Below are 11,276 nucleotides of genomic sequence, written 5' to 3' on the forward strand. Positions count from 1 at the left end.
ACTCTCTGCTGACATCTCTTCTCTGTTTGGTCTTTCATTTCGTTCCAGCCCTTGCATAACACGTGACAGATCTGCATCTTCTAGCTGGCACTTTCTTAGCTGTTCCTTGTCCCATTCATCTGTACATGTTATAGTCATTAGCCGGACATCTATAATGTCTTCTTTAGCCTCGGCTTTTGAACAGTGCTTGCATTCCAAACTACATGGTCTTCGTGACATTGCATCGGCATTTCCATGGGTACTACCTTTTCGATGCTCAATGGAAAAGTCATAGCTTTGTAGTCGCTCGATCCACCGTGCCAATTGTCCTTCCGGATTACGGAACTGCAGTAGCCATTTTAAAGCTGCGTGATCTGTCCTGACACGGAATCGCTGGCCGTAGAGGTATTTGTGAAAATGTTTAACGCACTCTACCAATGCCAACAGCTCTCTCCGCGTAACGCAGTAGTTCCTCTCTGGTTTTCCAATCGAACGGCTGTAATATGCAACTACCTTCTCCTGTCCATCGACCAGTTGTGATAAAACGCCTCCTATAGCATATCCACTCGCATCTGTATCTAGAATAAATCTTGCTCCTGGAATCGGATATGCTAACATTGGGGCAGTGCACAAACGCTCCTTCAATGTTTGGAAAGCCACTTCTTCCTCCTTCTTCCATTCAAAAGCTTTATTTTTTCTTGTAAGCTCATGGAGGCTATGGGCTACGCTGGAAAAATTTTGTACAAATCGGCGGTAATATGTGCACAGCCCAAGGAAACTTCTTAATTCATGTAGGTTCTGTGGTCTTGGCCAATCCTTTACAGCCTCTATCTTTTCGTTCGCAGTGCAGATGCCCTCTGTCGTTACCTTGTGACCCAAATAATTTACTTCCTTTTTAAACAGCGCACACTTTTTGGGACTTAACTTCAGACCAGCGCCAGCTATTCTTTGGAAAACTTCCTCCAAGTTCTTAAGATGTTCATCGAAATTCTTGCCCAATATGATGATGTCGTCCAGGTACACCAAGCATGTTTTCCAATGTAGTCCTTTCAATACCTGATCCATGAGTCTCTCGAAAGTAGCTGGTGCATTACATAGTCCAAAGGGCATTACTGTAAATTGCCAAAGACCATCTCCGACGCTGAAGGCTGTTTTCTCTTTGTCTTCCTCCTTTACCTCCACTTGCCAGTAGCCGCTTTTCAAGTCCAGTGTGGAAAACCATTTCGTACCAGAGAGCGAGTCCAGAGTGTCGTCAATTCTTGGCAATGGGTAGCTATCCTTTTTCGTAACGTCATTCAACTTCCGGTAGTCCACGCAAAACCTCATTTTTCCATCCTTCTTCTTTACAAGTACTACCGGTGAGCTCCAGGGACTAGCTGATGGTTCGATGACGCCGCTGTCGCTCATTTCTTGTATAATTTGACTCACAATTTCCCGCTTCGCCAGTGGAACACTACGTGGAGCTTGACGGATCGGCCTCGCATCTCCAGTGTCAATTTGATGTTTCACAACGTTGGTGCGGCCTGGTTTAGAACCATCCTGGTCAAATATGTTCGCGTATTTTATTAGCAGTTGTTTTGCCTTACTCTGATAGGCTTCCTCTAGCCCATGCGTCCATGCCGTGATATCATTTGAAAGATCAGTATTACTAGATGAAACGTGTTCCTTGAGCTGTTCACAGTTAATAACTACCTCGGCCTCTTGGCATCTTCCCAAAATAGCTCCTTTGGTCAAATTGAATGGTGACTTGAACTCATTGAGTACTCTTACCGGAATGCGTCCATCTTGTTTTGTGATAGCCAGGGTTTTTCCTACAAGTATGTTCAGTGCTGATTTATTTGCTGCTTCGACAACCCACAATTTGTTTGTCCCACAATCTCCATCAACCTTTGCCCAGATGACTGCTTCTGATTTTGGTGGTATTTGCTGACTCTCTTCCACCAGCACTCGTTTACTGCTGTAGCCTCTCTCGTAGCCGAAATTAAGTGGCACATCCATGTTCTTATATCGCATCGTCTTGCTTTGCATATCGATTTTGATGCCTTGGTTGATTGAGAAGTCCACTCCAATTATGATTTCATCAACAATACCTGCCACTATAAAATTGTGTAGTACCGTGACGTTTCCAATTGCTACTTCACATTCTACTTCTCCAATTACCTGGGTGTCTTCTCCAGTGGCTGTACGCAATATTGCTCCATGCAATGGTCTGATCTGCTTGTTGACTAAATCCGCTCGAATGATGGAATGAGATGCACCCGTATCTACAGTCAGTAAACGTTCTTTTCCATCCACATGTCCTCCGACAGTAAGATTGCTCGACCTTCTTCCAATTTGTGAGATAGAGATTATGGGGCATTCAATTGAGGGAGTCAGCTGTCGCCCCTTGCTGCTGACTCGCTTTAGTTTAACGATTGAGTGGATTTGGAGATTTGCTCGTATCCTTCAGCTCTGCGTTTACGGCTACCCACATTGTTGGAACTATTGGAATTGCTACTGCAATGACGTGCAATGTGACCTGGGTTACCGCACTTGAAACATTTCATAACTCCGGCATTTTTCTGTTGTGATCCCTTCAGAGCTTCCAAAATTGTATCTACCCACTCTGGCCTTTCTACTTCCACACGATGAGCTTTGTATGCTGGTTTACTCAATAATGACGCCGTTTCCTGAGTCAATGCATGGGATACCGTTTCAGAAAATGTTTGCTTTGGGTTCGCGTATGTGGCTCGCTTCGTTTCGACGTCCCGTATGCCATTTATAAAGCTTTGAATCTTAACTCTTTCCGTGTATTCCACGGGTGCGTCCGCATTTGCAAGATGAGCCAATCTTTCAATATCTGAAGCAAACTCCTGCAATGTCTCATTTGCTTTTTGGTAGCGGTTTTGCAACTCAATTTGGAATATCTGTTTCCTATGCTCGCTTCCATATCGTCGTTCTACAGCAGCCATCAATGTTTCATAACTGTTCCGTTCGTACTCTGGAATCGTCTGTAAGATTTCCGCTGCAGGCCCTTTCAATGCCACGAACAGTGCAGCAACTTTATCTTCCGCATTCCAGTTGTTCACTGCTGCGGTCTTCTCAAACTGTAGCTTGAAGACCTGGAAAGGAACAGAACCGTCAAAGGATGGTGTTTTTACCTTTGGATTACTCGCTGAAACTGCTGGGCGATTCATTTGCAACTCCTGTATACGACCTCTCAAAGCTTCTATCTCGGCATCAATTTTGTCCTCGAGCTGCACAATTTTTGTATCCTGTGCTTCCAGCTTTGATGTTACCCTTATCTCCTGTGCCTCCAGCTGCGAGGATATGCGGGCCTCCTGTGCTTTCAACTGCTCAGCGAACTGAGATGTCATATATGTCTTTTGCTCTTCCAGTTGAGTTTCCATCTTGGATGTAATCTGTGTCGACATTTCTGACATACGCGTTTCTTGTGCTTCAATCTTCGATGTTATGCGTGTCTCCTGCGATTCCAGTTGAGATGACATTTGTGACGACATTTCTGAAATGCGTGCCTCCTGTGCTTCCATCTTGGATGTTACTGTCGATGTTTGAGCAGTTATTGCAGCCAATATCATGTTCAAGTCTGTGCTCGTAACTGTCTGGGATGTTTCGTTTTTCTCTTCAATTTTTGTTGTTGTCTCGTCCCCATCAGGATAAAAGACAAACTCGTCCACATCAATTCCTTGCGATTCCATTACCTCTCGTAGCCGTGCTTGAAGTTCGATCTTATTGCCAGTTGTATTTAATCCACGGTTCTCCAACTCCTTTTTCAGTTGCTGGATCTTCAATTCACTGAACTTTGCCATGTCCTTGTTGTCTGCTGGAATTTATTCAACAATTCCTCTTCTGACACCAATTGTAACGAATTTACTTGCAAATCCTCTTATTTGCAATCCTCTGCTAAGTTCGAATCACTAAACTGTTGAATAAATAACTCCAATTTGTAATAATGCAAAATGGCCTTTATTAAAGTACTTCACAATACACTCAACTGTGCAACGAATAGCTTGCTTAATAACCACACTGATTGATAGCTCAATGAAACTCTACTATTCAAAATAATACTGCTATTGCTCGCTAGATATCGTCTTAATCGCAACTGCTTGACAACTCAAATCAAACTGAATTACTTCTTACTCGCTTGCCCCGCTTTTATAGTTTACGCTGCATACTTCTAGGCTCTTCGATTTCCAGAACTTACTAGTTGTTTCGGCTACAAAATCGCCAGCCACAACTACGTGCACAAATTATTGCTCTCTCTTGTGACAACTCAGATAAGATATATGCATGTGTTTGTGCATTGCCGCTCCGCTGCTCGTATACGTACATATGTGTAGACGCAATTATTTATTCGTTTATGTAGATACATAAAGATTGAATTATTGATGTGAATGTTTGTAGTTTACAGTCTCTCGCGCGCACATAGGCATATAAGTAAATGCATCTGTGTGTGACATCTCTCTGGGCTGCCTTATATATGTGTATACTTGATTTAATTATTAACGTAAATACTGCTTAGCATGGCCTTAGCATCGCCTTAGTGATGGGATAATTTAGTGATGCTAATATCCGTGACACTATGATGGGCATTAGCATCGGCACCGATGATCACGCCAACGCCTCTCCGCCTTGCTTCAGTGGTGATTTCGCCCAGTATCGCAGGTGGTGGTCCCGCTACGTCCCCGTGGGCATGTACGCTGAGACCACCCATATTTCATTACTTCTTCGCTCAAGGTAGACCGTGGTTACGTCAGCATTGCTGAAATTAGAGAGAATAAAAACTTTAATCTCTTTTTTAACAAGCACACAGGGTCTAGGCCCACTTGCCTCCCCATGCACCAAGGTGTTAAATTTTCCAGTCCTTAATCCAGAAATCTTACTGCCGTCACTACTCAGCCACGGCTCCTGGACAAGGACTATATCCACTCCGCCTTTTTAAAGGCAGAGCAACCAATTTGCGGAAACCGCCTTAGAGTGCTGAAGATTGATTTGACGGATTTCCATCAAAACCGCTGTTCTTCCGCCCCCCTTCCTTGGCGGATTCGTGTTAGTCGTGTCCATTCTAAAAAGTCCACCCTAAAAGCCGCTATCCGGAGCTGATTGTGTAGCCGCCCTTCAACGGCCTCGTGGTTATCTATGCTACGCAAGGAGGCCACGCGAGGGTTGACGCATTACCTTATGAGTAATGTGTTCAGAGCCAGACCGGACGCAAAGCGGGACAATTTTCAACCGCACCTACACCACCAACTTAACGGCGACGGAGCCGGAACGTACCTTGAGGCCCGCCACGATTTTAACGGGACGTGGGCAGGTGCAGCATTGGCCTACCAGCCATGTCGGTAGGGTTTCACCCCGACCTACTAAGGTGGCAGAATACCGCACCTACCAGCCCAAAGTCATCAAGTCAAAATTTAATGTCAATAATCAAAAGCCCTAAAGAATCCAGTTCGTCACCGTTGTGTACCGATCTTGACTCTTAAATAATCCTCCCTACCCTGAGCACGGCACAATGACGGGGTGCGGGTTTTGTCGATTTGTCCTCTCTAGATCCGCCATTGTCAGTAGAAGCAGGGGTACCTCGTGCAGGACGTGATAACTAATCACGCGTGACATTCGTCACTATGGCCGGTCTAAGACTGATAACAGTCAATGATCCAGAGCCTAGAACCACTTATGATATCCAAGCCAAGTATCTTAGCCCACAGAACTAAGGCCCACTCCCTTTTAAAATACTCATTAAAACCTTTCATTTGATTCCCATATCGTACAAACACATTCTAGAGTCACCCCCAGTCCACCTTTATGGCGATATCTCGAAAAGGCGTCCACCTATAGAGCTACGGCCCAATCCCTTTTAAAATACTCATAACACCTTTCATTTGATACCCGCATCGTACAAACAAATTCTAGAGTCACCCCTGGTCCACCTTTATGGCGGTATCTCGAAGAGGCGTGCACGCATAGAACTAAGCCCCACTCCCTTTTAAAATACTCATAACACCTTTCATTTGATACCCGCATCGTACAAACAAATTCTAGAGTCACCCCTGGTCCACCTTTATGGCGATATCTCGAAAAGACGTCCACCTATAGAACTAAGGCCCACTCCCTTTTAAAATACTCAACACCTTTCATTGATACCCATATCGTACAAACACATTCTAGAGTCGCCCCTGGTCCACCTTTATGGCAATATCTCGAAAAGGCGTATACGCATAGAACTAAGGCCCACTTCCTTTTAAAATACTCTTTAATACCTTCCATTTGATACCCATGTCATACAAACACATTCCAGGGTTACCTTAGGTTCATTTTCCTATATGGTGATTCTCCCTTATTTTGCCTCCAAAGCTCTCAGCTGAGTATGTAATGTTCGGTTACACCCGAACTTTGCCTCCCTTACTTGTTTATGTTATATTTATCTTAAAAATCGTTTAGGTATGTACATCTGTTCGCTATATATTTCTTATCTTATACATCCGATTATTTGGAGATTAAGTACGAACGGGATATAACAACAAAAATTGTTAATACATCCCAGAGCACGGGGAAAAAGTGTCCATAAAATATGACACTAAGGCATCATTGCCGTGAAACAAGTCCAATTTCCACATTCATTCTGAAACAGATGTCGCAGTGCTGTGAATATCAATTGGCAACAACCAGCGATTCAAACCCGCGATCTTACAAATCAGTAGGCCGATATAACGACAAAAATTGTTATCACATTATCAATATTTACAGAAAATCTGAAATCTACCTATAATTATAAAAACAACCTATACTCTTATCAAGGAGCTTGTAAAAAACAAGAAACACAATTTGAGTCTAAGTCTTCGTCAATCTATTTGAGGTCCTTATTGACCTCGTCATCCGATTTTGTTAATTTTCGTAAGGTGTATATACTTATATATGTCGGAGATTGCTTTTGTTGTATGGCTACCAAAACTTTAAAATCTTCTCCTTTTAAATGTAGGCGGTGCCGCGTCGGTTTTCGAAAATTTTACTATATATATTGCGACCATTTGTGGAGGGTTCCTAATTATTAAGCACATTTTGCTAACGTTCGAATTTCTGAACTGTCGAATAAATAACTCAAATATTCAGTATAGCAATGTCTCCTTTCTTTACAACTGTGCTGTATTAGTAGTACATCACAATACTCGCGTACTTCACTAATAGCGTATAAAATCAAACTGATTCTGATTCCTCAGCTTGCGCTGCTTTTATACTCTCGGTTATCTCGTTCGCCCATTTCTCCTAAGATCTGGACCAGTGGTCACAAAAATTGAAACTGTGGCTGTGTCAGTAAGAGTAAAAACCCTGTGCTGGCAATGGTTTAGTAGTCGAAAAAAAGCAAGAGATAAGACGTATGCTCACATGTTTGCTAAGACTCAAAAAATAATACGCGAAAATGCCATACAAATACTTTTTTTTGCTTGGGTCTAACAAAAAATTTTAACAAAATATATTGCTAATATTTGGCCATTAAAACATTTTGCGCATGGGCGTTTGTTTGCACAATATCTGTTTGGAAACGCGCAAATAAAGAATAGCCCCCTCTGATGTTGCTACTCTGCTTGTTCAGCAAATACTAAACGAAAGAGGTTAATAATGTGTGTGAAGTGAGCGCGAATACAATTTTTGTTGTTATATCGGCCTACTGATTTTAAGATCGCGGGTTCGAATCGAGCTCAAGGCCTAACAATAATTTTTTATCATTATTATTGTTATGATAAATTTTTTCTTAATTGAAAAAATTTTTAAATTAGAATAGAAGAAAGAAAAAATTTTAGACAACTGCCAAAGTTCGTTGTATAGATCCATTTCGGGAACTGCTAAATTCCTTCATCGGCAACGTTTAGGCGCCGCTGCTATAACCATTCAGCCATCACAGCGGTTTTTTGTTTGTCTTCATTAATCCTACTTCTATTCTGTTTCGTGCCAATTGATATTCACAACACTGCGACATCTGTTGCAGAATGGCTGTGAAAATTGGACTTGTTTGTTGGCAATGCCGCCATAGTGTCATAATTTATTGACACTTTTTTCCCCGTGCTCTGGGATGTATTAACAATTTTTGTTGTTATATCGGCCTACTGATTTTAAGATCGCGGGTTCGAATCGAGCTCAAGGCCTAACAATAATTTTTTATCATTATTATTGTTATGATAAATTTTTTCTTAATTGAAAAATTTTTTAAATTAGAATAGAAGAAAGAAAAAATTTTAGACAACTGCCAAAGCTCGTTGTATAGATCCATTTCGGGAACTGCTAAATTCCTTCATCGGCAACGTTTAGGCGCCGCTGCTATAACCATTCAGCCATCACAGCGGTTTTTTGTTTGTCTTCATTAATCCTACTTCTATTCTGTTTCGTGCCAATTGATATTCACAACACTGCGACATCTGTTGCAGAATGGCTGTGAAAATTGGACTTGTTTGTTGGCAATGCCGCCATAGTGTCATAATTTATTGACACTTTTTTCCCCGTGCTCTGGGATGTATTAACAATTTTTGTTGTTATATCGGCCTACTGATTTTAAGATCGCGGGTTCGAATCGAGCTCAAGGCCTAACAATAATTTTTTATCATTATTATTGTTATGATAAATTTTTTCTTAATTGAAAAAACTTTTAAATTAGAATAGAAGAAAGAAAAAATTTTAGACAACTGCCAAAGCTCGTTGTATAGATCCATTTCGGGAACTGCTAAATTCCTTCATCGGCAACGTTTAGGCGCCGCTGCTATAACCATTCAGCCATCACAGCGGTTTTTTGTTTGTCTTCATTAATCCTACTTCTATTCTGTTTCGTGCCAATTGATATTCACAACACTGCGACCGATATAACAACAAAAATTGTTAATACATCCCAGAGCACGGGGAAAAAAGTGTCAATAAATTATGACACTATGGCGGCATTGCCAACAAACAAGTCCAATTTTCACAGCCATTCTGCAACAGATATCGCAGTGTTGTGAATATCAATTGGCACGAAACAGAATAGAAGTAGGATTAATGAAGACAAACAAAAAACCGCTGTGATGGCTGAATGGTTATAGCAGCGGCGCCTAAACGTTACCGATGAAGGAATTTAGCAGTTCCCGAAATGGATCTATACAACGAGCTTTGGCAACTGTCTAAAATTTTTTCTTTCTTCTATTCTAATTTAAAAATTTTTTCAATTAAGAAAAAATTTATCATAACAATAATAATGATAAAAAATTATTGTTAGGCCTTGAGCTCGATTCGAACCCGCGGTGAGCGCGAATATTTATTTCACTAGTTGACGACCACTGGTTTTGACGTTTCAAGAACATGCCTTCTAGAACTGTTGTACCTCATGCTTGGTTATTTAGCTATATAGCAGGCATCGGCAAAATGAAAATGCAGATGGGTTAGTGAGAGCGTAATAATCGCGCACATCACTTGATGCATTGGTTTGCGTAGTTCATTCGCTTATTAGCAAGCAACAAGACAAGATCATTTCTTATTATACTTTTGCGCAAAAGGGTTGGTCAACATTAAATATTTTTCGCTTGTGCGTCATTCGTCAACATAGCGAGCGACGAACACGATCGATGTTACTGCGCCAAATGATCAGCGACAAATAACTAAAGAGACTAACAGCTCCGACACATAAGCAGTTTTTCATACAGATGAGTTTAACACATGCTTATGCATTATGAGTAGATTGCATGTATTTTTATGGAGAATGCTAGAATGAGCGAAACTAGCGCCATCTGATATTGAAAAGTAGCCAACTCCCCAATTTTGTTTCAAGCAAATCATAAGAAGAAGAATTTGACATTTGCTTTGGCTAAGGGTGTTGGCACACTTTGCAAGTGAAATTGATTTGCCACTGGTTGGTAAATTTTCTAACATTTTTCGCAATTGAAAACTGCAATATAACAATCGAATACAACACAAAATATGTTAGCAAGTATTTTTGTTGTATAGGGAGAATGTTTACAACAGTGCTTCGTGAAATTTTGTATGTGGATGGGCAAGGCGTAATAAACTTCAATTCAATCCAAGTCTGAAGTTCCTTCATATTTACAAACGCAACATCTTGGTTGATTGTGGCGATGTTATTGGAATGCATAAGCTTGTGTTAAACGCATCTATATGAAAAATGTCATTGTGTCACGGCCATAAGAATACGTTTGAATTGAGTCTGCACAATTGTGCCATTATTTGCCGATGTCTGCTATATAGGTAAATACATGTATATCTGTAGTTTATGTAATGTAAGACCGTATGCTTTTTTGTCGTCTATGTGTGTGGAATATTCTCTACACTCTTAAACCCTGTCACATAAGCAGTCTTTCATATAGATGTGTTTTACTCTATCTTATGCATTATGAGTAGATTGCATGTACTTTTATTGAGAACGATAGATTGAGCAACACTGGCGCTAGCTGATATGGAAAAGTAGCCAACTCCCAGATTTATTGCATGCAAAGCATAGGAATAAAAATTTCACATTTGCTTTGGCTAAGGCTGCTGGCACACTTTGTAAAAGAAATTACTTTTCCCACTAGTTGGTAACTTTTCTAACTTTTTTCGTAACTAAAAACTGCAATATAACAAATGAATACGACACAAAATACGTTAGCAAGTATTTTTGTTGTGTTGGGCGATTTAACTTCAATTGCAAAGTCTGAATTTCCTTCATACTTAAAAACCCAACTTCTTGGTTGATTGCGGCGATGTTACTGAAATGCATAAGCTTGTGTTAAACGCATCTATATGAAAAATTTCATTGTGCCGCGGCCTTTAGTTGTTGGTATGTGTGCGTGAAATATTCTTCGTTGCCTTCTATGGATGTGTATACGGCTTATTGTTGTATAGCATTTATTTACTAACCGTACAGTTATGCATCGAAATTGCTAACATTCGCCACAATATATTTATTGCAACCAAATCATCCCGCCTATCAATTTCGTCACCTTAGCCACGTGTCCACTCAAATCTATCTTCTGCGTCCCATAGCGATAGCACTAATACCGTCAAATTCCTTGGCTATCCATATAAGCGTTTTTTTGTTTTGAAGAGTTGAAATATTATCTTCTTTATTATCAGATTCTGCATTGTGGTCAGAATCGAAATCCCTTCAAAAAATCAATTTTAACGATTGAACAACATCCATGTCTTTGCCGGCAGACAAATATTCAAAATCATGGTCCTTGAGCATTTATATTCGAATGGCAATAAACTTATAGATTAAGTAAGGTTCACTTAATTGTAATAAAATATTAATTCAAAGCACGCCCTGCTAGACAAAGCTGACG

This window comes from Eurosta solidaginis, chromosome 3 (genome assembly GCF_040869045.1).
Source record: "Eurosta solidaginis isolate ZX-2024a chromosome 3, ASM4086904v1, whole genome shotgun sequence".
Classification (NCBI taxonomy): Eukaryota; Metazoa; Arthropoda; class Insecta; order Diptera; family Tephritidae; genus Eurosta; species Eurosta solidaginis.